At 46.4% G+C, this 27,009-nt stretch overlaps 2 non-coding genes across 2 annotated transcripts; both read right to left on the bottom strand.

Moving 5' to 3' along the window:
* Positions 1-2,106: 2,106 nt before the first annotated feature.
* On the bottom strand, positions 2,107-2,179 carry TRNAT-UGU (transfer RNA threonine (anticodon UGU)). Its single transcript has one exon. It is a non-coding gene; the product is annotated as a tRNA-Thr (tRNA).
* A 2,896-nt stretch (positions 2,180-5,075) lies between these two features.
* On the bottom strand, positions 5,076-5,148 carry TRNAT-UGU (transfer RNA threonine (anticodon UGU)). The gene has a single exon. It is a non-coding gene; the product is annotated as a tRNA-Thr (tRNA).
* Between the last annotated feature and the right edge of the window lie 21,861 nt (positions 5,149-27,009).

Below are 27,009 nucleotides of genomic sequence, written 5' to 3'. Positions count from 1 at the left end.
TCTGCTGCACCTTCGCTCGTAAGTCTGCTGCACCTTCCTTCTTTCCGGGATGATTGCAGTCGACAAGCAATCCAGTTCTGTCGAAACGCTGTACCAGCTGTTGCTTTTCAATAGCGACATTTTCGAGTTTTACACCCGATGTCTAGGCCAAACCCCTATTGCAACACACCAAATCGATACCGATGGCGCTACTCCTATTCGCACACTACCTTTTCCGAGTGCCAGGTGTTTCATCGTGAAATCGACAAGACGCAGATCGACGACATTATTGAGCCTTTGAATAGTCCCTGGGCGTAGCCTGTTGTGCTAGTAAAGCAAAAAGATCACAGCCGGAGATTCTACGTCGACTTTCGCCACCCTAACAAGTTTACCAGAAAAAGCATCAACCCTCTTCGGCGCATTGATGATGCACTTGAATAATTACTTGGAGGCAACTACATTTACTTCATGGAACTTCTTTCTGGCTAAGGAAAGAAGCCAACAGTCGGCGAGGCCAAGGAAAGCGTTGGGGATGGTACTTTATGTCTTTTTTTTAATGTTTACTTGGATATCACAGAGATTAGTACTGTAATCTGTTTAGGGGAAAGATAATTAAACACAAAGTAGAAGAAAAAACAACGTGCCGGTGGTGGGAACCAAACCCACGACCTCCGAATAACGCGTCCGGTGCTCTTCGAACTGAGCTACATCGGCCGCTGTCCCCCCTGCTACTTTCTTGGGTATTTATGTTGTCTGTATACGAACTTTGAGAGTGTTCACCAGCGCCGCCCTCAGCCAAGGCGGCGGACGTGGAACGTCCTTTGTTACCGCCACCGTCACGTAGAACGTGATCAAGAGCGAGGGCGAAAGCTGTGCTAGAACCCTCTCACGCTACCTATGGCTTCAAGACTGCCAGAACCGAGACCCCCGTAAGCTAAAAGCAGATCAGTTAAGGGGAAATGAGGGTGCTTGTTATAATCCATAAGGAAAGAAGCCAACAGTCGGTGAGGCCAAGGAAAGCGTTGGGGATGGTACTTTATGTCTTTTTTTTAATGTTTACTTGGATATCACAGAGATTAGTACTGTAATCTGTTTAGGGGAAAGATAATTAAACACAAATTAGAAGAAAAAACAACGTGCCGGTGGTGGGAACCAAACCCACGACCTCCGAATAACGCGTCCGGTGCTCTTCGAACTGAGCTACATCGGCCGCTGTCCCCCCTGCTACTTTCTTGGGTATTTATGTTGTCTGTATACGAACTTTGAGAGTGTTCACCAGCGCCGCCCTCAGCCAAGGCGGCGGACGTGGAACGTCCTTTGTTACCGCCACCGTCACGTAGAACGTGATCAAGAGCGAGGGCGAAAGCTGTGCTAGAACCCTCTCACGCTACCTATGGCTTCAAGACTGCCAGAACCGAGACCCCCGTAAGCTAAAAGCAGATCAGTTAAGGGGAAATGAGGGTGCTTGTTATAATCCATAAGGAAAGAAGCCAACAGTCGGTGAGGCCAAGGAAAGCGTTGGGGATGGTACTTTATGTCTTTTTTTTAATGTTTACTTGGATATCACAGAGATTAGTAATGTAATCTGTTTAGGGGAAAGATAATTAAACACAAAGTAGAAGAAAAAACAACGTGCCGATGGTGGGAACCGAACCCACGACCTCCGAATAACGCGTCCGGTGCTCTTCCAACTGAGCTACATCGGCCGCTGTCCCCCCTGCCACTTTCTTGGGTATTTATGTTGTCTGTATACGAATTTTGAGAGTGTTCACCAGCGCCGCCCTCAGCCAAGGCGGCGGACGTGGAACGTCCTTTGTTACCGCCACCGTCACGTAGAACGTGATCAAGAGCGAGGGCGCAAGCTGTGCTAGAACCCTCTCACGCTACCTATGGCTTCAAGACTGCCAGAACCGAGACCCCCGTAAGCTACAAGCAGATCAGTTAAGGGGAAATGAGGGTGCTTGTTATAATACATAAGGAAAGAAGCCAACAGTCCGCGAGGCCAAGGAAAGCGTTGGGGATGGTACTTTGTCTTTTTTTTAATGTTTACTTGGATATCACAGAAATTAGTAATGTAATCTGTTTAGGGGAAAGATAATTAAACACAAAGTAGAAGGAAAAAGAACGTGCCGATGGTGGGAACTGAACCCACGACCTCCGAATAACACGTCCGGTGCTCTTCCAACTGAGCTACATCGGCCGCTGTCCCCCTGCTACTTTCTTGGGTATTTATGTTGTCTGTATACGAACTTTGAGAGTGTTCACCAGCGCCGCCCTCAGCCAAGGCGGCGAACGTGGAACATCCTTTGTTACCGCCACCGTCACGTAGAACGTGATCAAGAGCGAGAGCGAAAGCTGTGCTAGAACCCTCTCACGCTACCTATGGCTTCAAGACTGCCAGAACCGAGACCCCCGTAAGCTACAAGCAGATCAGTTAAGGGGAAATGAGGGTGCTTGTTATAATACATAAGGAAAGAAGCCAACAGTCGGCGAGATCAAGGAAAGCATTGGGGATGGTACTTTGTCTTTTTTTTAATGTTTACTTGGATATCACAGAGATTAGTAATGTAATCTGTTTATGGGAAAGATAATTAAACACAAAGTAGAAGATAAAGCAACGTGCCGATGGTGGGAACCGAACCCACGACCTCCGAATAACGCGTCCGGTGCTCTTCCAACTGAGCTACAATCGGCCGCTGTCCCCCCTGCTACTTTCTTTGGTATTTATGTTGTCTGTATACGAACTTTGAGAGTGTTCACCAGCGCCGTCCTCAGCCAAGGCGGCGGACGTGGAACGTCCTTTGTTACCGCCACCGTCACGTAGAACGTGAACAAGAGCGAGGGCGAAAGCTGTGCTAGAACCCTCTCACGCTACCTATGGCTTCAAGACTGCCAGAACCGATACCCCCGTAAGCTACAAGCAGATCAGTTAAGGGGAAATTAGGGTGCTTGTTATAATACATAAGGAAAGAAGCCAACAGTCGGCGAGGCCAAGGAAAGCGTTGGGGATGGTACTTTGTCTTTTTTTTAATGTTTACTTGGATATCACAGAGATTAGTAATGTAATCTGTTTAGGGGAAAGATAATTAAACACAAAGTAGAAGAAAAAACAACATGCCGATGGTGGGAACCGAACCCACGACCTCCGAATAACGCGTCCGGTGCTCTTCCAACTGAGCTACATCGGCCGCTGTCCCCCCTGCTACTTTCTTGGGTATTTATGTTGTCTGTATACGAACTTTGAGAGTGTTCACCAGCGCCGCCCTCAGCCAAGGCGGCGGACGTGGAACGTCCTTTGTTACCGCCACCGTCACGTAGAACGTGATCAAGAGCGAGGGCGAAAGCTGTGCTAGAACCCTCTCACGCTAACTATGGCTTCAAGACTGCCAGAACCGAGACCCCCGTAAGCTACAAGCAGATCAGTTAAGGGGAAATGAGGGTGCTTGTTATAATACATAAGGAAAGAAGCCAAAAGTCGGCGAGGCCAATGAAAGCGTTGGGGATGGTACTTTATGTCTTTTTTTTAATGTTTACTTGGATATGACAGAGATTAGTAATGTAATCTGTTTATGGGAAAGATAATTAAACACAAAGTAGAAGATAAAGCAACGTGCCGATGGTGGGAACCGAACCCACGACCTCCGAATAACGCGTCCGGTGCTCTTCCAACTGAGCTACAATCGGCCGCTGTCCCCCCTGCTACTTTCTTTGGTATTTATGTTGTCTGTATACGAACTTTGAGAGTGTTCACCAGCGCCGTCCTCAGCCAAGGCGGCGGACGTGGAACGTCCTTTGTTACCGCCACCGTCACGTAGAACGTGAACAAGAGCGAGGGCGAAAGCTGTGCTAGAACCCTCTCACGCTACCTATGGCTTCAAGACTGCCAGAACCGAGACCCCCGTAAGCTACAAGCAGATCAGTTAAGGGGAAATGAGGGTGCTTGTTATAATACATAAGGAAAGAAGCCAACAGTCGGCGAGGCCAAGGAAAGCGTTGGGGATGGTACTTTGTCTTTTTTTTAATGTTTACTTGGATATCACAGAGATTAGTAATGTAATCTGTTTAGGGGAAAGATAATTAAACACAAAGTAGAAGAAAAAACAACATGCCGATGGTGGGAACCGAACCCACGACCTCCGAATAACGCGTCCGGTGCTCTTCCAACTGAGCTACATCGGCCGCTGTCCCCCCTGCTACTTTCTTGGGTATTTATGTTGTCTGTATACGAACTTTGAGAGTGTTCACCAGCGCCGCCCTCAGCCAAGGCGGCGGACGTGGAACGTCCTTTGTTACCGCCACCGTCACGTAGAACGTGATCAAGAGCGAGGGCGAAAGCTGTGCTAGAACCCTCTCACGCTAACTATGGCTTCAAGACTGCCAGAACCGAGACCCCCGTAAGCTACAAGCAGATCAGTTAAGGGGAAATGAGGGTGCTTGTTATAATACATAAGGAAAGAAGCCAAAAGTCGGCGAGGCCAATGAAAGCGTTGGGGATGGTACTTTATGTCTTTTTTTTAATGTTTACTTGGATATGACAGAGATTAGTAATGTAATCTGTTTAGGGAAGAGATAATTAAACACAAAGTAGAAGAAAAAACAACGTGCCGGTGGTGGGAACCGAACCCAAGACCTCCGAATAACGCGTCCGGTGCTCTTCCAACTGAGCTACATCGGCCGCTGTCCCCCCTGCTACTTTCTTGGGTATTTATGTTGTCTGTATACGAACTTTGAGAGTGTTCACCAGCGCCGCCCTCAGCCAAGGCGGCGGACGTGGAACATCCTTTGTTACCGCCACCGTCACGTAGAACGTGATCAAGAGCGAGGGCGAAAGCTGTGCTAGAACCCTCTCACGCTACCTATGGCTTCAAGACTGCCAGAACCGAGACCCCCGTAAGCTACAAGCAGATCAGTTAAGGGGAAATGAGGGTGCTTGTTATAATACATAAGGAAAGAAGCCAACAGTCCGCGAGGCCAAGGAAAGCGTTGGGGATGGTACTTTGTCTTTTTTTTAATGTTTACTTGGATATCACAGAAATTAGTAATGTAATCTGTTTAGGGGAAAGATAATTAAACACAAAGTAGAAGGAAAAAGAACGTGCCGATGGTGGGAACCGAACCCACGACCTCCAAATAACACGTCTGGTGCTCTTCCAACTGAGCTACATCGGCCGCTGTCCCCCTGCTACTTTCGTGGGTATTTATGTTGCCTGTATACGAACTTTGAGAGTGTTCGCCAGCGCCGCCCTCAGCCAAGGCGGCGGACGTGGAACGTCGTTTGTTACCGCCACCGTCACGTAGAACGTGATCAAGAGCGAGGGCGAAAGCTGTGCTAGAACCCTCTCACGCTACCTATGGCTTCAAGACTGCCAGAACCGAGACCCCCGCAAGCTACAAGCAGATCAGTTAAGGGGAAATGAGGGTGCTTGTTATAATACATAAGGAAAGAAGCCAACAGTCGGCGAGGCCAAGGAAAGCGTTGGGGATGGTACTTTGTCTTTTTTTTAATGTTTACTTGGATATCACAGAGATTAGTAATGTAATCTGTTTATGGGAAAGATAATTAAACACAAAGTAGAAGAAAAAACAACGTGCCGATGGTGGGAACCGAACCCACGACCTCCGAATAACGCGCCCGGTGCTCTTCCAGCTGAGCTACATCGGCCGCTGTCCTTGCTACTTTCTTGGGTATTTATGTTGTCTGTATACGAACTTTGAGAGTGTTCACCAGCGCCGCCCTCAGCCAAGGCGGCGGACGTGGAACGTCCCTTGTTACCGCCACCGTCCCGTAGAAAGTGATCAAGAGCGAGGGCGAAAGCTGTGCTAGAACCCTCGCTCTTGATCACGTTCTACGTGACGGTGGCGGTAACAAAGGACGTTCCATGTCCGCCGCCTTGGCTGAGGGCGGCGCTGGTGAACACTCTCAAAGTTCGTATACAGACAACATAAATACCCAAGAAAGTATCAGGGGGACAGCGGCCGATGTAGCTCAGTTGGAAGAGCACCGGACGCGTTATTCGGAGGTCGTGGGTTCGGTTCCCACCATCGGCACGTTGTTTTTTCTTCTACTTTGTGTTTAATTATCTTTCCCCTAAACAGATTACATTACTAATCTCTGTGATATCAAAGTAAACATTAAAAAAAAGACATAAAGTACCATCCCCAACGCTTTCCTTGGTCTCGCCGACTGTTGGCTTCTTTCCTTATGTATTATAACAAGCACCCTCATTTCCCCTTAACTGATCTGCTTGTTCGTTCTGGCTAGTGGCAAATCTCCATCGATAAACGCTATTGCGTGAAAGCCGCGTTCATTACTCCTGATGGCATCTCCAATTTGAAGTCATGCCTTTTGTACTTTTGAACGGCCCTACCACTTTCAAACGGATGATAGACTCGTTGCTATGAAGTTTCAAGTGGACGACTTATTTGTGTTACTTAGACGACACTCTAGTTTTCTAGTCCCCTTTTGGTAGCCACCTGTCTCTTATTTTTACCATTCTCGAGCTATTCCGCCGCGCCGGACTTCAACTAAATTCCAAGGAATGTCGCTTTGGCACTAGGAAATTAAAGATTTTAGACACTTGGTTAATGCTGCCAGTGTTCAGACTGACCTCGATAACATACCCGCCGTCACTTCTTTTCTCCCGCCAAGGTTTAGAAGTGTTTCCGGCTTGCGTTTTTTTCGACACATTCGTCCAGAACTTCCCAGCCATGGCTCGTCGCCTCACCGCCCTGCTGATAAAAAGGCACCTTTCTCTTGCGTCCCGGAGACCACAGCAGCTTTCTCCAAGCTTATTGCTGCTCTCATCAATCCACCCGTCTTTACCCATTTTAGCCCTTCCCCCTACCGAAATTCGCACTGACGCAATTGGCCGCGGCATTGGAGCTATCCTTGCTCAGCGACACAACGCACACAAGAGTTATTGCGTGTGCCCCCTGCCTACTACCTGCAGCAGAACGAAATTTTATTATCATATAGAGGGCGTGTCTAGTGCTAGTTTGTGCTATTGCAAAACTCCGGCGGTATTTGTTTGGATGACCCTTTAATGTTATACCACACCTACCTCCACGACTTATACTGACTTTCTTCACTAAAACAGCCTACCGGCCGTTTGAAGCGCTAGGTGTACACCCTTTCCGTGGTTTACAAGCCTGCCTGCCTTCACCGAGATGAAGAGTGCTTGCCCCCACCCAGTCTATCATCCTAGATCTCCGGATTTAGACATCGATGCATGTGTCCTCTATTTATCGGCTTTTCCCGACGTTGCTAACAAAACTGCTTGCTTTCTTCGCAACGGTCTATCATCGACCGTCTCACTACCGGCGACTCTCATCCTACTCGCTTCAATTTCGTACTCAAATGGGACGCACTATGCCTGCGCAACATGCGTCCTGATGGCGCTGAGCATTTTCTTGTCGTTCCCAAACATCGGCTCTTCACCATTCTCGGATTTTATTACAGTCCCATGGCTGGACACCTTGGCGTGTCCCGCGCGTATGACATCTTGCGCTGACGTTTCTACTGGCCGGGTCTCTATCGCTCCCCCTGGCATCAGGTCGCGACATGCTAGCTATGTCACCGCCGGAAGAAACCGTCCGTATTGCCTTCTGGACATCTGCAGCCCACCTCAATACCGACTAAACCATTTTCCATGTTGGGGTTTACTTAATTAGGCCTTTCCCAGTGTCCACCTGTGGAAACAAATGGATCACTGTTGCGAACTATTATGCTATGCGCTACGCCCTTACCCGTGCGATCATTGTCAACTGCTCTACAGGCGTCTGGATTTCCGCCTCCACGACGGGATACTCCACCATGCTGCCCTTTGTGAACTGATCACAGATCGCGGTCGCTGCTTACTCGCAAGACGTGTTGACGAACTTCGTTTGTGCACCGTTTGCCACAGATTAACCACCACCTACCACGCACAGACCAACGCCCTCACCAAACTCCTCAACCGTTCAGTTCAGCTCAGTCGTTCAGCCGTGTCCGACTCTTCGTGACCCTATGGACCATATCACGCCACGCTTTCCGGTCTCTCACTATCTTCCTAACATCACATAACTTCATCTGCAGCGCCGCGAGGATGCCATCTAACCATCGCATTTGCTGCCTACCCCTTCTCCGGTGACCCTCAACCTTTCCCAACATCAAATCTTTTTCAGCGACTGCTCTCTTCTCATCAGATGACCAAGGTAGCTGGGCTTTAACTTTAAACTTTCACCCTCCAATGAGCAGTCAGTATTTATGGTCGACAATATCGACTGAGTTGATCTTCTGGCAGTCCAAGAAACTCTCAAGCTTCTCCGCCAACACCACAATACAAATGCGTCAATTCTTCGGCGGCTAGCCTTCTTCACAGTCCAGCTCTTGCATCCATACATCACAGCTGGAAAGACCACAGCACGTGTTATACAAATCTTGGTTGGCAGTCTAATGTCTCTGCTCTTTATTAGGAGGTCAAGGCTAGCCATGACTCTATTTCCCAGACGCGGGCATCTCCTAATTTCATTGCTGCAGTCTCCTTCCGGGGTAATCTTGGAGCCCAAGAAGAGAAAATCTGTCACAGCTTCCACTTCTTGTCCTTTGATGCTCCAGGGATCGTGCCCGCACAGATATGTTGTAAATATATTTCTGTGACAACAGCCGGGTTTTAGACATTAATCTACCCTTTGTAATTCGTCTCCAGCTCTTGTCATGATACCGCTGGCCACTCTCCCTTTTATCTGCTCTTTGGCCGACATCCATTATTTTGCGTCGACACATCACTACCCACTACTGAAGCCGCAACCAGGCTCGTGGTGCCATCGCCCGCTCCAATCATGCCCGCCATATTACTCGCGAAAAGTATTTCACCTCCCAGGGCTCGCCACCGCGATATGCACTATGCCCCAGGCTCTTTCGGTCGACTTCGGCACCCGTCCAGCAGAGTGGGCTCGTGTGAAAAGCTTGTCCCACGCTCTAAGCCCATTAGAGTATACCGCGCTGAGTCACCGACGTCACATAGTAAATCGCACCTCTGAACGCGAGGTCTTCTGTAGCACCAGCCTACGACATTGTGCTTTTGTGACGCCTCAAACCATATTATTCACGCTCTGCTTCGCCCACGTAGAACGCACTGTGAATGGGCTTTTACATGGGTGGTAATATAATATCTGGCATACCTAGTAAGTGGAAGACGAAGCGTTTGGTCGGACTAGCAAAGACTCTTGAGTGTGTAGTTAAGCGGTAAAGCGGTGAAGCGGCGCCCATCGAGTCTGAAATAGTGTTCCCACCTACTGTGTTATTTCCACTCGAAATGACAGATATACTCATTTCTTGTCAAAGAGCCACCATGAGCACATGACCTTTGTAGAGCATTCTGTGTAAATACCACATGTCAAATGAAAGGGTATGTTTATCCGCCGTGAAACATACGGAGGGAGATGAGGCAGCGTTTGTAGCGCGAAACATAGAAATTCTTGAACTAAACTTTCCGATATATTTTTGTCTTTTCCCAGAACAGTCATTTAGAGAGGGCACAGTCAGCAAGAGATTTGAAAACGATTGAAACAAACCGTTCAAACACATTTTGAAATAATTATATTCTTAAGGCGCCCTAATAAACGAGTCGTTTCAAGACGGGAGTATGACGAATACGCTCGACATCTGCGCGATTCTGCGCAAATGCAGCAGGTTGCTTCGTGAAGTTCGAAATGTTCTACACGTATTTCTATCCTATTCGTTTTCACTCTCGTGATCTTTATAATGATAACATTGTTGAACATGACTTTCGACATCCTATCGACGCCAAAGCGTAATACTGCACAGAGGTAGCACAACTACAGCTCTATTACTGTTCGACAAACCGTCATCTTATTGAACGTCAGAGCTTTGGGCATGTGTCTTTCTGGTAACCTGTTTCGTCTGCCTTTCAGGTTTGAAGTTAATATCCCTGCACAAGGACACCGTGTAATCCAACAATAACCTCTTTATTTGATTGCCGTTTACTTGCACAGTTGAGAGCAATGTCCATTAGTTAGTCAGGCTTGGAGAAAATTGGACAAGTGCGCTAGGTAAAACGCCAATAGCTAAGCATAGGTGGGCTAAGCCTTGCCTGCACATTTACAAGCAACAAATATCATAGTCAGACACAAGGATAATGAATATACCTTTAGTCTTCTTCTATGCTATATCCCATTCGTTGATGCGAATGTGCGGAGGTATGCTTTTGGAACATTCGTCCTTGTTGGCACAGTAATTTAGTTCTGCACTTAGCTGCAGCATTATGATGTCCGTGTGAGCCAAGTTTTTAAATGAGTCTGTAGGTAGGCTGGACATAACTAATTGTAATTGCGGTGCCCTAATTGGACTTTTATTTAGGGATCGGTGCAGAATAATTATGGTGCATGAGTATGGCACATTGTCACTGATTTACTTGAGCCTATTAGCGCCTGCGCTCTGCTAACGCAGTTCGCCCAGTCTGCCCGAAGTGTTAGGTATTATATCCCTTTTAGCTGAGTGTACGTGGCGACAAACAGCACAAATGGCTCATTGAAAGAAAGGCGGAGGCTCTGTTAGTGGATGTTGCTTGCCATTTATAAGTTGTCCTTAAATGTTCAAACAAAATAAGCACATAAACACTTTTTCGCATGTTTACGAACGTAGTCTAGAAAGAGGTGCAGCTGTAGCACCCTACTCCATTCACAACGTTTGTATGCACTTTATGTCAAACAGTTGTGGTTTCAAAAACGTGTGACGAAATCAACTCGCATAAAAGGAGTTATATCTGTGTTAAATGTTAGCCGCTGACGCAGAGTTTAGCTTGCGTCACAAAATATGACGACAGTTTCAAACGTTTTGTTTTGATTTCATATAGCCACGTTGAGATGACAAGGCTGTAGGCATCAAAAGAAGAGAATGGCATAATCTCACTGAAATCAACTCTATTGGTCTGACTTGCGCCCGCAAAAGAACTAACCAATTCTGTGGTGGCGCTAGCAGCAAACGTTCTCTATATCGTCGAACTGAAACAGCCTGTCGCACACGTCAACGCTCAATATGAAGGCGGCGATGAAACACCAAGATAAAACCGCCAAATGTGACTAGCATAACATAGAACATTATCGAAACGCAAGCCAGTGGTTGCAATCTTAGTGATACATCTCGACGCATCTTGCGCGGCAAAGAAAATTATGTTTTACCTCGCAACAAAGACCATTAACAAACGAAGGATACAGAAACGATCAGCGTGATGGAATCACTGTGATAAAGTCGCATGCTGGCAGCTGTGGAAAAGAACAAAAAAAGTTTTGAACAGTTCGCCGCTCCATCCTTAAAAAGGCATCGCCTCGATGCTCACAAAAAAAACCCCATAAAGCTAAACAAAGTACCAGAAATAAAATAACTAGAGCTTTAAACGCTGGTCATAAGGCCTTCAGCGCACAGCCTGAATGATTGCTGGGCGCGCCCTGCTCAGCTGGAATGTGGTCGTGCCATCGGGGATCACTTATATGAGCTTTCCAATGCGCCGAAGAACTTTGCATAGCCTGAATTACGGCTGCAATAGCTTTTCACTTAGTGTACGACGGCGTATCAGCAAGGTGGATGATTGGGATATCGACATCTGAACCCTAACTCCATGTCTTGGTTTGTACTTTGCATCGCGTCGTCGCGAGTTGTATCGCTGGGCGTCAGTGTGTTGCTATTCCTTAATATCCGGGATGAGCAATCGGAGGAGTATTCAGGCTTCCTCTGCGCGCTGATGGCATGTGGCGTCGTTCAGGTTCGCCTCGTCTGTTACGTGTGGCAGCATTGCATCGAGCGTGGTCGTTGGATCCCATCCCTGCCTTACACAAGCTGGAACGGGGTCATCCTGGTCGTCTCCTTGAAGGCTGCACTATAGGCGAAAATCATGTAAGGCACGATGGAGTCCATGTCTTGCGTTAGGCATCGACGCATATGAAAATACTTTCCGCAATACTTTTTTTAGACGCTCCGTAAGATATTTTTGTCTGGGGATGGTACGGCCTTGTACTTTGGTGATTTGAATGACTATAGATCAAGATGGATTGTGCAAGGTCTCCAGTAAAGGCTGTTCCCCTGTCCATGATAACACTTCCGGGGCGCCGTGTAGGAAATAATTTGTTGGACAAAAACATGGCGACCTCCGCTGTGGCCGTCAGGCAGGGCTTTCGCTTCGGCGTAGCTGGTCATGTAATAAGTGGCCAAGATGATCCATTTGTTTCCCGTAGATTAACTTTGGAGGTCTGCGAGGAGGGCAATTCCTGTTTGTTGAAATGACTTAGTTGAAGTCGTATCGGTTTCAGCAGCCCAGCATGTCTCGTGGGGGGCTTCTTGCGTTCCTGGCATCTTGCACTCACGACACGCTTTTACGTAACGGCCGACGTCTGAAGATACCGTGGCCAATAGTACTTCTCCCGGTTTGCTGCAATGTGCTTGCGAGGCCACGGTGTACTGCTGTTGGCAAATCGTGGAACACGCGTAGAATTTCCTCTAAAAGATTTGCGAGCACAAAAAAGTGTGCGGTCCTGTTGGATGTAAAGGTCTCGACAAATGCGTAATTTTGTAACGCGAAGGGCGACAGCTGACGCCTGAACGAAGCGGGCGAGTAAGCTGTGTTTCCTTCTAGATAATCGTCTACGTCTTTCGACTAAGGGTCGGAGCGCTGCGGTTCGGCGAAATGGCTGGGGCTTACCGGGCACAAAAAAACATCGTCTTCGTCTTTTGGGGAGGAAGCGTCGACGGGAGCTCGGGATAAGCAGCCGGCGTCAGAATGCTTAAGGCCACACTTGTATACTGCATTCACATCAAATTCCTAAAGACGTAGACTCTATCGGGCAAGGCGGCTGGACATTGTCGTTTGAATTTGCCAGCCAGCAAAGCCAACACCACATAGACTTCTACAAGGCCTCTGCAAGCTTATGTAACGTCATCGTAGTGAGATCATACTGAATGTCGGCTTCATCCTTCGCGGTTGCTTTTTTTATTCAACGCTGCTCAGGAGCTACGTCTTGAAATTTTTAGTGCTAGCGATGAAGAGGGTTATACTTGTATTAGCTGTGTTATCTAATATTGCCAGTCTTTGAAGTATATGAGAAGTCTTACCCAATCCACCTCGCATTTGTTTCAATGCCAAATGAAGCTGCGAGGAAATTTTCATCTTCATTCAGGGTTACTTGAAAAATAATAAGACAGGCTCAAAATTCATTTGAGACAATATTTATTGTTAAATGGATCAATTAAGACGAGGACGGTGGGCAGAAATATGACTCAGAACGATGACGAGGTTGCTTTCATGGAAGTGCTGGTCAAAAGCTGTAACGTAAATATAAAAAAGCTGCTTAAACTGGGAGCAGCGATTGCAATAAATATATTAACGCAGCGAGCAGCTAAAACGGCTTTAAACCAGTCATGTACTACGGCAACTACGATCACGTGGCCACTAGCGAAATAAAATTGTTTCCATAAGAAATAATTTATGTTCCAAAACAATTTTGTTCCGCACTCAAAACAGCACAACTGCTACTGGATTATTAGTAGCTGGGCTGTCCAAATTGTGTGTTCGACAAGCGCACGCCTACGCTTTAATACACTGTGCGAAATCAAATAGGGGTGAACAGCAGCACGAGTATTATGGATAGATGGATGGAATATAGGAGCGTCCCCTTTGAAACGGGGTGGTAGCAGTTGCTATCATGCTCATTTTTCTCCATATATCTTAATTATTGATTTAGAATGGTTAACTAAACCATCAGTCTATTTATTAAATTTAGCTCCTACATTACTAACATTATGTCACTTCTCTGCTTTTAAGCCACCAATCTTCCAGCCGTTTTTTGCTAGTTTCCACCGCCGGTTTATTCACCCGGCCACCGTTATCTCTAAACCCCAGAGCTTCAGGAACAGTGATTGCGCCTGCATCACCTACCGGATGGATACCATTGGATTCGAGTATAATATGGTCAATTGTTTCACTGGAGTTTCCACATACAGCACATGCGTCATCTCCATTGTTAAATTTCTTTTTGTCGCTGCGTGTTCTAAGGCACTCTGATCTAGCTACAAAAAGTAGGGCACTGCCTCGTGAGTTATCAAAGAAATCTTCCTTACTGATCTGCATTTTCCACTTTCGGTATAATTGCACACTCTGTTTCTTTTCCATCGAAGTTATCCAATTTTTACCTTCTGTGTTTTTCACCTGTTGCTTAATGCTCTTTATTTCTCCGTCCTTGTTACTAGCATACTTACTAGTCAGTTTCCTAGTTCTTTTCCTCCATTGTGAGTCAACGCTTTTTAGGTACAGGTATTTAAATACCTTAGCTGCCCATCTGTTACTGTCCAATTTCCTCAGGCGTTCCTCATATAATATTTAACTCTGAGCTTCCCGTACTTCGAAAGATGCCCAGCCCATATCTCCCTGTACCGCCTCATTTGTAGTTTTGTCTTGGGCGCCTAGTGCTAATCGTCCAACGGATCTCCGATTTGTTTCTAATGTCGACTGTACCTCTGATTTTAGGCACAAAACCGCATTTCCGAAAGTAAGTCCGGGCATAATAATTGCTTTCCAAATACCCCTCAAAACCTCATACCTATTGTATCCCCACAACGCCTTATGCTTCATTATCCCGGCATTCCTTCGCCCTTTGGCCTTAAGTGATTGCTCATGCTTTCCAATGTATGCCAATCCTTCGTTTACCCATACCCCCAAATATTTATATTCTGCTACTCTAGGTATTTCAAGGCCTTGTATTTTAAAACCGTGATCAGTTGAGCCGTTGAAAATCATCAGACCCGACTTAACTGCGCTGAAACTGAAGCCTTGAGCGTCCCCTTCGTATCTGCAATTCTTAACTAGAGTTTGCAATTCTTCCAGACTCTCAGCTAGCAGCACAATATCGTCTGCATACATCAAACCGGGGAGGCGCTGCTCTACCGCCTTTCCACCTAATCTATATGACAGGTTAAAACCTAGGTTACTGTCTTGTATCCTCCGTTCCAGGTTTATCATATAAAGCAGGAACAGCACCGGTGATAGAGGACAGCCTTGTCTTAATCCTTTGCATACTTTGACATCCTCCGTACTTCTTATCCCTTCCCACGTAATTTCTACTTTGTTATACCGGTATATTTCTTGTAGGAACTCTATTATCTCATAACCGATACCAGTTTCTTTTAATATGTTCCACAGGATTTCCTTGCTTACGTTGTCGTACGCCCCGTTTATGTCCAGGAAGGCCAAATACAAAGGTCTATTTTCCACTCTAGATATTTCGATGCATTGGGTAAGCACGAAGCGCCTACCATTTTTAAAGCCGTTCTGAAGTTCTCCGAGTATCTTGTTACTTTCAGCCCATGCTTGCCCCTTTAATTTCACCGCCTGCATGGCTAACCTGTACATTACAGATGTTATGGTAATCGGCCTGTAGGATTTCATGTGCATCCTTTCTCCTTTCCCTTTATAAAAGAAATTCATTTTACTCTGCCGCCAGCTGTCCGGAACTCGCTTATTCGTTATGACTGTTTCGAGAGCTTTTAACAACGTTTCCTTACTTTTTGGACCGAGTTCATTAATCAGCTTGATCGGAATTCCATCTATTCCTGTAGATGTGTTTTTAGGAATATTTTTTTTCTGCCTTTTTCCAGTTTAGATTAGTCAGTTCTAAGGTGCTTTGTATTCTGCTATCTTGTGTTGCTTCCTGATTTGCGGAGATTACCCTATCGTCGCTCTTAAATGACTCGGCTATAACTGATGTAATGTAGTTCACTGCGTTGTCTCCCTTTAAACAATTTCCTTCGTTATCTTGAATCCGATCTTGCTTTCTTTGATTCTGTCTTATTTTACTTTGGACGAGGGCCTGCACTTGAAGTTTCTTTTGCCGATATGATTCCCATTTTTGGTCGATTTCCTCCTGAGAAACCTGTGCTTTCTTTGCCATTCAGTGTTCCCTTGAAGCAGCCCGTCGTTGTTCAATAGCTTCCCTGATTTCCTTATTCCACCAGCTCCGTGGCTTCTTCTTTCCATTCCAGCGGTTTGCTACTTTAACCTCCTGAATTTTCCTCCTTATGAGTAGTTATACCTGTTCACAATCCCAGTCTTCCATGGGGCTTTTCTCTATTGCTTCCCCTAGGTCTGCTACTATCTGCGCTATTTGATCGTTGTTTAATTTTGCGTTTACGTTTTGTCTAATTTCCATTTCTCTTTTCATCAAGGGCCCCATCTGCAGACTAATACGTTTATGATCACTTCCCAGACTGCACTCCCCTTCTTCGCCTATTTCCATTTTTGTGACCTTGCTATAAATTTCCTGCGACATTAGACAATAGTCAATGGTCATCTGCCTGTTGCGGAATTCCCACGTGATTTGGCCTTCACATTTTGTTTCTCTAGTTACTATAACTAGATCGTGTCGCTCGCAGAAATCTAGCATGAGCTTTGCGTTACAATCCGTGTATCCTTCTAGATCGTCGATGTGGCCGTTTATGTCCCCCAGCAGAATAATATTAGCCCCGTTTCCAAACTGGCTTATATCGTCACTGAGACATTCAACAAGATCCCTGTTTTCTTGCCTGCATTGATGTCCTGTTCCTATATAAACTACCCCTAGCCATGTCCTTATGCCGGCAATGGTTCCTGAAACCCAGATATGTTCTTTACAAATGATTTATTTCTTTGCCAATTTGTTGCCTGGTGTATCAAAATACCAACCCCTCAACCCTTTTTTTTCCGTTCTCGTTCTTTTGCACCCTTCCCAGACATAGCTTTCTCTAAACGGCGGATCTTCTAGATCCCTGAGATGAGTCTCGCAAAGAGCGTACACACCTGTTTTGTCATCCTTCAACTGCTGTTCTATCTCTAGCCATTTCGCTCTTTTTCTACCTCCTTCCATGTTTATGTAGGTGATCCTAGTGTTAAATTTCTTTTTTGTACGTTTCTTTCTCGACCTACTCTTTGCCATTTTTGGGGGCTCAGCCTCCATTATTACACTTTCTTCTGCTTCACTTCTAACTACCTCTGTGCACGGAGTCCTCGAGGACCCCCTAAAAAGCTACAGCCCTGCCTGCCAAGCGCCAGCCGATCTCTGCTCCGACCCTTCTGTTAAAATGAATTCCATCTCGCTGAAAAGCCCTACCAAAACCTGCTTTATGTACCTCCCTTTTTACCTCAACCACTTCGAAACGCTTCTCCAGGCTTAACTTTCTAATGTCCTGATTAACTGTCACCACGTCCTTTTTCATCTTTCCGTTCAATCCTAGCACCTCTGGTGCTGTGCATACAGCTATCTGCGTCTGCTGTGCTATCTCCCTGATCTCGTCAACTCCCTTTGCTAAACTTTCCACCACTCCTGCAGCGTCACCATTTAGGACATCGTTTAGACCCACGGCTACTATTACCATACTGCGCTCTGCGGAATTCTTCAGCAGCCTATTTTTACTCTCTTTTAGCACTGCCCTCATTGTTCTCCCTGGGAAGGCTCCAACCAACTCTCTTATCACCCCTTACACGTTCCAAGATATCTCGCTTGCACCTGTTCATGTTAGAATCTCCGGCGATAAGTACCTGGGCCTTCTCTCTCCCTCTCCCAACGGTTGGCTCCTGCTTTCGGTTATCTGTGTCTTATCTCTGCGATTTTCATTCTTCCTTACTTCCTCCTTTTTTTCCAGCGTCTTAGCTGCTTCTAAATAACTCTGATGGTTCGGATCCGCCTGACCTACTTTGCCTATGCCTTCCATGCCAGTGCTGGCCCCAGCCACATGGTCCGCATTTGAATGTTCGTCCTAGTTAGTTCCAAGGACAAAGTCGGCCCCTTTTTTTTTCAATTTGAGTAAGCTGTCCAAGCAGTTTCTGATTTTCCGTCCTTAGCAAACGTACTTCATTTTCTAAATCCTCCACATGAGACACTGAGCTGCCCCTTTCTTGATCAAATCTATCTAGACGTGCATTCAGTACGCAACACCGACACAAAAAGTCGCTGCCTTCCGCTTCACCTACAGAGTCAAAACGCGTTTCTTTGAGGTTAACCTGCGCCTCACACTGAGTACACTTTACCTTCTTTTGATTGCACATCTTAAGCGCTCATCTACTGAACTATAACTATTACGAATTCTTAGAATATACAAATTGCCAAAAGAAGACACAAGAAACGACTAGCAAACACGCGTTAAAAACCAATCCTGCGAATGCCAATAGCCTAGAAAGAAAAATGTTTGTCTAAACAAGATAGCTAAACAATGAACGCCAAGAAAACCTAGCTGCCGTCACGAAAAACCAGGGCGCTAGGACCAAGAGCTAAAATCTATTCTTTAGGCTGCACCTAACCTAGCTAGCTGAAAACGAAATAAAGTTAATAAAAGAAAGAACTCATCTATTTTACGCTTCGGAAGCTCCCGCTGTTGCCAGTCCGTCCGTTTCCGGTAGCCACGTGCAATCGGAGGAGCGATGGAACACGCGTCCGCACCACACGGCTGTCAACTGTCAACTTAGAAAGCAAACAAGAACGCTTTCTTACCACAGCGCACTTCATCGGTAGTACGTTTTTCTAATGCACAGCCTTTGTCCACACTGAATTTGAGCCGAGTCCGACAGAAACTTGTACACTTACGCTTTGGATCCATTGGCATAGCTAGAATGATATTTTAGCGCACAACACCCAGACATTGTAGATACCTTGCTCGCAAGCGCCTGTGCAGCTCGGCAAATACAGGCTGAAAACGCGTACACTCAGGCTGAGTCGTTCCAGATCGCCTTGCTTGAGTACGCTTGCTCTTGGCGCCGCCGATCTATCCCCAGATCTTACTGTCGTGACGTAGAACTAGTGAAAAGGAGGACTTGCGCTGGCCTTCTCTTAGTCTAGGTGGTTTTGGCAGAGCGCGTGGGGATCCTTATCACTGTGAACGTTTGGCCGCATAAATTAGTACGGGACTTTGAAGTTGCCCAGACGATTGCGAGGCACTCTTTCTCGGTCACTGAGTAATTTACTTTGGCTTTCAAAGCGAACAGCTGGCGTAAGATATAACTTTCTTTTCATTCACTTCTCTGAACGAGAAATGAGCATAAGCCAATGCTGCTTGCGTCGGTATGTATTTCTGTCGCGGGGTTTTCGTCGAAGTGTCCGAAGACAGAAGGGGTTTGTAAAAAGCTCTTGAGGTCCTTGAAAGCTTCCGCTTGCGACATTTCTCATTCAAAGAGCACATCGGCATTTTTAGGTTGCGTCGATAGTTCGGCGATGCGCGAAAATTCGTGACAAATTGGCGGTAGAAAGCGCACAGTCCAAGGAATCTGCGCACGACTTCCTTGTCGTAATACTGTGGAAACTGGGCGATTGCGGCAGTTTGCTAAGGGTCTAGGAGAACGCCATCGCCATCTTCTCTCACGATAAGGCCCAGGAATAACAGCTCCTCGTACGCGAAGTGGCACTTTTCTGATTGTGACGCTAGTCCTGATGATGTGTGGCATCTAGCACTGTGTGCAGGTTTTTCAGATGGTCTTCAAAGTTTGATGAGAAGGCAATTTCGTCGTGCAAGCATACCAAACAAATCAGCCACTTCAAGCAGGACGGTACAGTGTCCATTACTCGTTGGAATGTGGCTGGTGCAGAGCGTAGGCCAAATGGCATTGCCTTGAAATCGAAGAGGCCGTGGGGTGCTATGAACGCCGTCTCCTGGCGGTCTCTTTTATTCACCTAAATTTGCCATACCCACTCTTCAAATCCGTGGACGAGAAATAACTAGCATTACAGAGATGGTCTAGAGTGTCGTTGATGCGAGGCAGCGGGTAGACATCATTCTTCGTGATGTTGTTCAAGCGGCGGTAATTAGCACAGAAGCGAAGTGTGCAGTCTTTCTTCATTGCTAAGACGAATGTTGCCGCTCAGGGGTGGTTCGATGTCTGAATCACGCCCCTGTGAAGAATTTCCTCAGTGATTGCGGAGGGCCTGGCGTTAACGCGGTGATGTACGGTAAAGGCTTTGACGAAGAGGTCGGACGTGTTCGTACGTGATAATGTGGTGCTTTGCAAACGGAGTCTGGCGCAGCACTGACGCTGAAGAAAAGCAATCGCTGTAGCTTTCACGACTGTGAATCCAGTCTTGCCTGTCTCGGGGTTGTGCTGTATTGATTTCGAACGTGAGCGCCTTGAATAGGTTGGATGCATCGTCTCCGGGTTGCTCGAGGAGGGCGAAACATCTCTGCTGTCCGCAAAACTCGTCGAAGAAAGCGATCGTAGGGCCCTTGTTAAGGTGCCGGTATCGTTCAGTGAATTTCGCCACCAGCACCTGATCCTGTCCTCCTCGAATATAGGTGAAATCTCTTGCGATGACGAGCCCTCTTTCAAAAGCAGCTGGGTGCTTCCCTCGACGATGCATTCGGCGATTTACATGTCTGCGTTGCCCACACAGGCGACGACGCTTGATCGGACTGGAACGGTCAAGTCTTTGTCGAAGACGTGTAGAGCGAAATCGACAAAGAAGGTATGGCCTTGTCCGTCAGGAGCTGATCAACTTGGATCGGAGGTCATGATCGTTTTAAGAAAGTCCAATCGCAAAATCACTTCGCGATAACACTGCCGTAGAACCACGATGCTCGTGGGGTAGCTACATCCATTTATGGTCACTCTTGCAGTGCATAGCCCCAACTGAGTAATGAGGTTACCACCCGCGCAGCGAATCAGCGGGTCATCCCCAGCGGTTGTTATTTTCCTAAGCTGGGAGGCAAATAGTCCACTGATGACTGAGTAGTCGGCTCCAGTGTCCAATAAGGCGGTAACCATGCGACCGTTGACAGCAACTTCGAGGTCACCTGTTCGTGCCCTCGTATTACATGTTGCCTTTGGTGCTCAATCTCGGCGTCGTCGTGAGCCGAAGTCGTGGCTGGGGCAAGTATTCCGGTGTCGCTGGGCTGCGGCGTAAAATTGGAGTCTGGTCGATTTGATGTCTATGTTACAGTCGTGCGTAGCGGCGGTGTCACTTTGAAGCCAGCGTGCGTGATCGCCGAGGGTGTCGTCATAAGGGGCGTCGGTGTAATGACGGCGTCGTTGTCACTCGTCGTCGGCGGCGGAGAATCTTAGTTAATTTGCCGTAAATCAACCTTACCTCCAAATATTGCTCTCTTTACTTTCCCCTGCGTGGACTAGGGGACCTTCCTCGCACGTAGCTCTGGCCCGGCGCCGCAAATTGAAACCTATAGGGCGATGGGGAGCGCTAAAGAGGACTTGTCGCAGCCTTGTCGCCCTTCTTCATCAAGTCGTCAATTTGCTGTGGGTAACCACGAGGACGGGGATGGGCCTCGATGTCAAAACCACGCAGGCCGATAAGCCTGTATGGACAGTCGCAGAGATTGTGTCCTGCCTCACCGCAATGAAAGCAGACTGCTATGTTGTTCGTAGTCTTCCAGGCATCGCAGTTCCTGGAGCTTGAAGATAATTCATAGGATTGGCGGGCGGGGAGTAAATGGCAGAATTACTGAGCAGCTTGTTCTCATCCGCAAAGATTGGAGGGTCACGTCGGGGTGCAAGGCAGAGAAATGCTACAGCATAGTTCATCGCTGTTGTTTCTGATGCTGGATCTGTTGGAGCGGCGCTTTGAGGAAGGCCCAATGCTTGCTGGACATACTCACAGATGATGTCCGCCAGCAACGCAACCTGCAGCTGCCTTTGCTATGGCAGGAGTCGCCGCAGTTCTTCGCGAACAACATGGCAGTTCCCGTAGGCTATCTGAGCTTGTAGGCGCGGTGTCGCATCGGCTTGCAGTGAGAATGTGCATGGCGGTTGTATTGGAGCATCCTGGTACCCAACGTCTCCTCAATGTTGTTCTGTCCCGGCAAAACTCCGCCACAGTCTTTGGAGGCTGCTGTAGAAGACCAGCAAATAGTTGAGAGCTGCAAATAGTCGTCGTTAACGTTGGTGTCGGCGTGGCGGAAGAGACGTTACATCTCTTCAAAGAAAGCAAGAACCGACCAACTAGCAATGCCTTGAATGATGAAGGAATTGGACTCTTTCTTTTGTTTTGTACTTAGAAGGTCTTACAAATTTTCGTCGTTATTATGTACCAATCCTTCAAATAAGGCTCACGAATCTTAAATCATGTTCGAGCAGACCATTGGCATGGAACGTAGACTTGCCTTTTCTTGGGTTCGTCGCTCCAGCCTTTGAACATTGCCATGCGTTCAAACAGGTCGAGCCGGTCTATCGGCATCAGGCTCCGAGAGAGAAAGAGAGAGGCGCGAAAGTCAGTACGTCAGCGTGCTGATGACCACTTTTATACACCATTGTGAAATCGTACTCTTGTAGCCGCGGGCCCATCGTGCAAGGCAGCCACATGGTTGTCGGAGATAAATTAACCAACAGAGTGCTAGGCAACAACGTGCTCCTTGCCTTTGGAGCACTAAACAACAACTGCGCAGATTTCAACACCACTCGCGTCGGTATGAACCTCTGTGGGCGCTGAGGAATAGAAGTGTCGGAGCACGGGATGCGACGCGAGAAAGAATTTCAGTTGGAGGAAGGTGGAGTCGCACTCATATGTCCACTCGAAAAGCACATCTTTTTTCTTTTCAGGTGGTGTGCGATGTCCGCAAGGCGATGAATACAACGGCGCAACTACGAGCATAAGCCCAGGAAGCTTTGCAGCTGTTTGACGGGTTGGGGTGACTGGAAGGACGCGACCGCTTCAGTGTTGGCTGGATCAGATCTGACACCGTCAATATCCGCAATGTGCCCGTGAAGAAGCGTTTGACGAGCTCCACAGCGCCAGTTCTTCGAATTTAGCGCAAGGCCTGCTTTACGCATATAGTCCAGCACAAAATCTAAACGGTAGTTTTTCTCTCTGAGCCTTTTCCCGAAATTTACCACTATCCTGCGCACTCGCTCGAACACTTGTTACTGGTCTTTCAGATCTAAGCTAGAAAGAGCTGGTTGGACTCTTCCTTTAAAAGGAAAAATGAAATTCAAGTTAAATGTGCTGAACTTTGATCAGATATCTCCAAGGGCAACTGCCAGTTTTCCTCAATAGCTTTTTCCAGGTTGCACTGTACGTGTGCATCTCCATTCAGAATGGTCATATATTATATAGAAAGTCCTATAACAGCAGCAAGATCCATGCAGAATACAAAAAAAAATAGAAACATAGATTATAAGAACCTAGAATTCAGTATTTAAATGTTTTTGTCATATTTTCAACATGCCACTCTGACCAAACGTATCATATTTGAAATGTTTACTGCTATGCACCCTCAGCAATGCCCAAGACATTGAGTGCACATGCATAGGAACGAAGCATAAAGGATGCTGTATATTAACATAAAGCATCCCAGTCGAAAAAACCTACAGAACTGTGTCAAAAATACGACAAAATATCCTGTAGTTCTGTCGTAACCATCAGATTTTTCTGTTGTTTTGTCGTACTTTTCTGTAGTTCTGTAGTCTTTCTGTAGTATATTTTTGTTGTCTGTAGTTCTGTAGCACTTTTCTGTTGTAACTACAGAAATTTCTGATGTTACTACAAAATGTTCTGTTGTCACAACAGGTTTCCCGTCAAAAACCGCACAGAAATCCTGTCGTAACATCAGAAACTTTTCTGTAGTTTTTTTCGACTGGGATTCAGATCATTGCAGTATTACGCAGGTAGGCAATGGTTGCAGGAACCTCAATTTTGAGTGGCTTTACAGGCAAATTTACTAAGTCATTGTTGCAGCTCTGAAAAAAAAAGGAATCAATAATATTATCATTTACAATTATTACCTTTTTGTTCTGTAAACTGCACAACATTTCGCTGGTTTCCACGTACCCTCTACCGAAGACATTCCCTGGGTGTGTCAGGGGTATATCGACATCAAAATCTAGGCTAGCGAAAGCATCTAGAAAGCCTCTCCTTGGAGAAGCTGCGATGAAGTAGTTTATATTAGTGTAGCTGATAATAAGCAAGCTGCAGCAGCAGAATAAAGATAGATATTTAGCATACGGCTAAAGCCCAATTTGGAAGCACAGCACGCCGCGGTAATTATGCAGTTTTCATGCTACATAATTGTTAAAAGTAATTTGTTTACCCAGAGCGCTATATGTGACATTACAATAGCCAGGCTTACAGTTAGAAGAAATATAAAAAAAAGCTGACAACCATAAGCTCATTGTGCATTACCGGCATTATGCAGCATGAATGTTAAATAGTTACTGAAATATGGTTGCACAATTTTGGCAACCAGCTGTGCATCCATGCCATGGATTTCTCAACTATGCACTACAAATTACAAACAAAATTAAGAAGGTTCAACGCTGCTGATTCGAACATGGAGCGAAAACATTAGCTGCGGGTGCTTTCTTTTTTTTCTTCTCCTTTTTTCTTTCTTAATTCGGACACGGACACAGTTAGACCTGGCGTACATTTGCTTTCGCAATAAAAAGTATGGTCTGTATAGATGCTGCCAGCTGTTCACAAGAAACACTGGACCTGCTTTAGGTGGAAGGGTAGTGGGGGCCAAATAAATTGCCCCTGTCAAAGGACGGCTCATATTTTTCCCCTACGTAATATCTTGCACAAAAGTGTGTGAACCACACAAACTGCAATCCCAGCACATAACTTTCGCATCGATCAGTAGTCTCGGACCATATTTGTGAAAGTTGAACCTTAGTTCTTTCATGAGTGCGAGAGAGATAATGTCACAATTTGTTTCTATCGCAATTAAAGTACAAATCTCCAGATATACAGTCCAGAGACTTTTGCCCGATAGTATAAGCCACCACTTTGGTAAGAGATTAGTAATAAGTGTATTTAGGACATGAGTGCTGTGCAACAGCCATAGCTATAAAACATGGTATTGACATCGGAGTACTGTCTTAGGGAAGGACATAGGGCATTACTAATGCAAAAGGTAGCGTCCACTGGGCTTCATTTGAACGGGGGAATAGAAAGCTACCTCAACAGGTGGTGCTTGTTGGGAATGACTGGCCTGTAATTTGGACAGTTGGCATCCAGCAACTGAATTATGAAACGATCGGCTGGTTGCTTCAGGACAAGATGTGTGTGGGTGTTTAATCGCAGGCACCCCGTTTAAAGAAGTGTTTCAGTCCTGGCGACGGCCCGTTACCCCTTTCTATGATGTCTAGATGCTTCCTGCGCAACCCTTCCATGCAGTCCGAACGCGGCCGGCGTCCCATTTGCGGTCACGCAACCGCCGCCTTCTGCTTCGGTCAGGCGAGACTGTTCGCGAACGGCTGCCTTGGAAAACGCCGACTGCGCAAAAACAAATGGGGCAACAGACCCGAGAGACCGGAGGCACATAAATCGACAGTCGGGAGAAACGCAGCCGTTCGGACGCACAGCGGGCTGAGAGCGAACGAGCATAGATCACCTTTGGCGGCTTCCAATTCTCATTCCAGGGAGTGATGTTACGTCAATCGACCTGCGTTGTGGTGGGAGGACCAGCAAAAATATGAAGGCTCTGAATTATCGTGGGCGGGTTTCCGTCAACGAGTAGCATTGGTTGTTTAGGAAAGTGCAAACTTTCCCCTCGCAATTCGGAAACCTTAAAATAGACCGCGGGAAATTCTTCAAGCATCTTGCTCCTCGATCTTGTTCCTGACTAGCGAATATGCAAAAAATAAAATTGTGTCTAGGTCGTCTAACTTTGGTGAACCGTCTGCATCTTATTCTGCACTTCGTTGGGGAACCGAGAAACTTCGAAGGCTATCACGAAGTAGGAACCATCATCTTACTAGCTGTACTACATGTTTTGTGTGATATCAAGCCTCAGTTAGCATTAAAGATCGCACAGTTTCGTGGAAGATTTGGGAGCCTTTTGCTGATTTCTTGCAGGATTGGACAAAATAGCTCACCATCATCAGAACGGCGTGTTTATAAAAACACAAATAATAAAAGGAACAAAAACAACACATCAGATAACGCTAGAAGGTTTCTAAGTGCAACGTCTACCACTACAAGTCATAAATATGTGTACACCTCTGGACATCAACCTACATATAGGGGAAGCCAGATGTCCGAATATGAATAAAGCAACGGTTGTTAGTACCATTTTGGCTTTAAACTACAATACCATACTTGTTCAAGCTTAATATCCCTATGTTCACACCTGTCCCACCCACAGCAATGGAACACACATCTGACTAAAGTCTGCCGAGAAAGAGCAAGGTAGACTATCACAGATGCACCCTTGATTGTTTGTCTGGCATTTCTGAGGGTGAAGAATGTGACTTTTCAGTAGCATTTGTGTGAATAACGATCCTATGACATTGTATACATCCGATTTTCTGGAGTGGCTTTTCTTTGCTGACCACATATGAGGTGAGCTATAATTTATCCAACTTGGCCTAGGTTTCTTCTATGAATAACAACGCTATAGCAGGTACGCAGTCGTCCACTCATGCTGAACATGCGAGTGCGTGGCATGCACTTTTTGAGATGCCACTGGATCCATCGCAGCCGCACACCGTAGCGAAGAGGCAGACAGCGTGAAGTAGCAGGCTCTTGTCTCTTTACCGCCACTGGGGTACTGAAGTAGGGACCTGCATTCAGGGTGTCGAACCGGAATTTTTCGGGCTCGGTTTGAGTTCGGGTTCACACCTTTCGGCTTCAGGTTCGGCTCCGGAGAGACATTTCGTACCAATTCGAACCAGTTCGACTCTGCCCGAATCGGTTCAAAGGGGTGCAAATGGGTTAAGAAGAAAAAAAACTTCGAGTGTATTTTTTTCTCAACTTTTTTTATGCTCGGTTTTCTTTCCCGCTCAAATATATGCTGTGCTAAAATTCATGTACTAGTCGCTCTATTGTTTTTGTCGTCTGATGTGATGAGCTCCATTTGGTTGTACAAACAGCAGCAAAATGTTATAATGACTGACCGACGATTAGAGCACGATTAGGGAAAATAATAATTATTTTCATTGGCACATAGCTAAATAAAGCTGTCACGCGCCGAAAGCTAAAAGAAAATATTTTTTGCAGCTGCGCTTTTCAGATACACAAAATTTCACATGAATCTTAGTTTAGAGCGAAAATTCTACTAATACATGTACAACAATATTTCGT

This window comes from Amblyomma maculatum, chromosome 3 (assembly GCF_055883805.1).
Source record: "Amblyomma maculatum isolate TAMU_Amacu chromosome 3, ASM5588380v1, whole genome shotgun sequence".
NCBI classification, from domain to species: domain Eukaryota; kingdom Metazoa; phylum Arthropoda; class Arachnida; order Ixodida; family Ixodidae; genus Amblyomma; species Amblyomma maculatum.
This window is presented reverse-complemented; position numbering and strand designations above follow the sequence as displayed.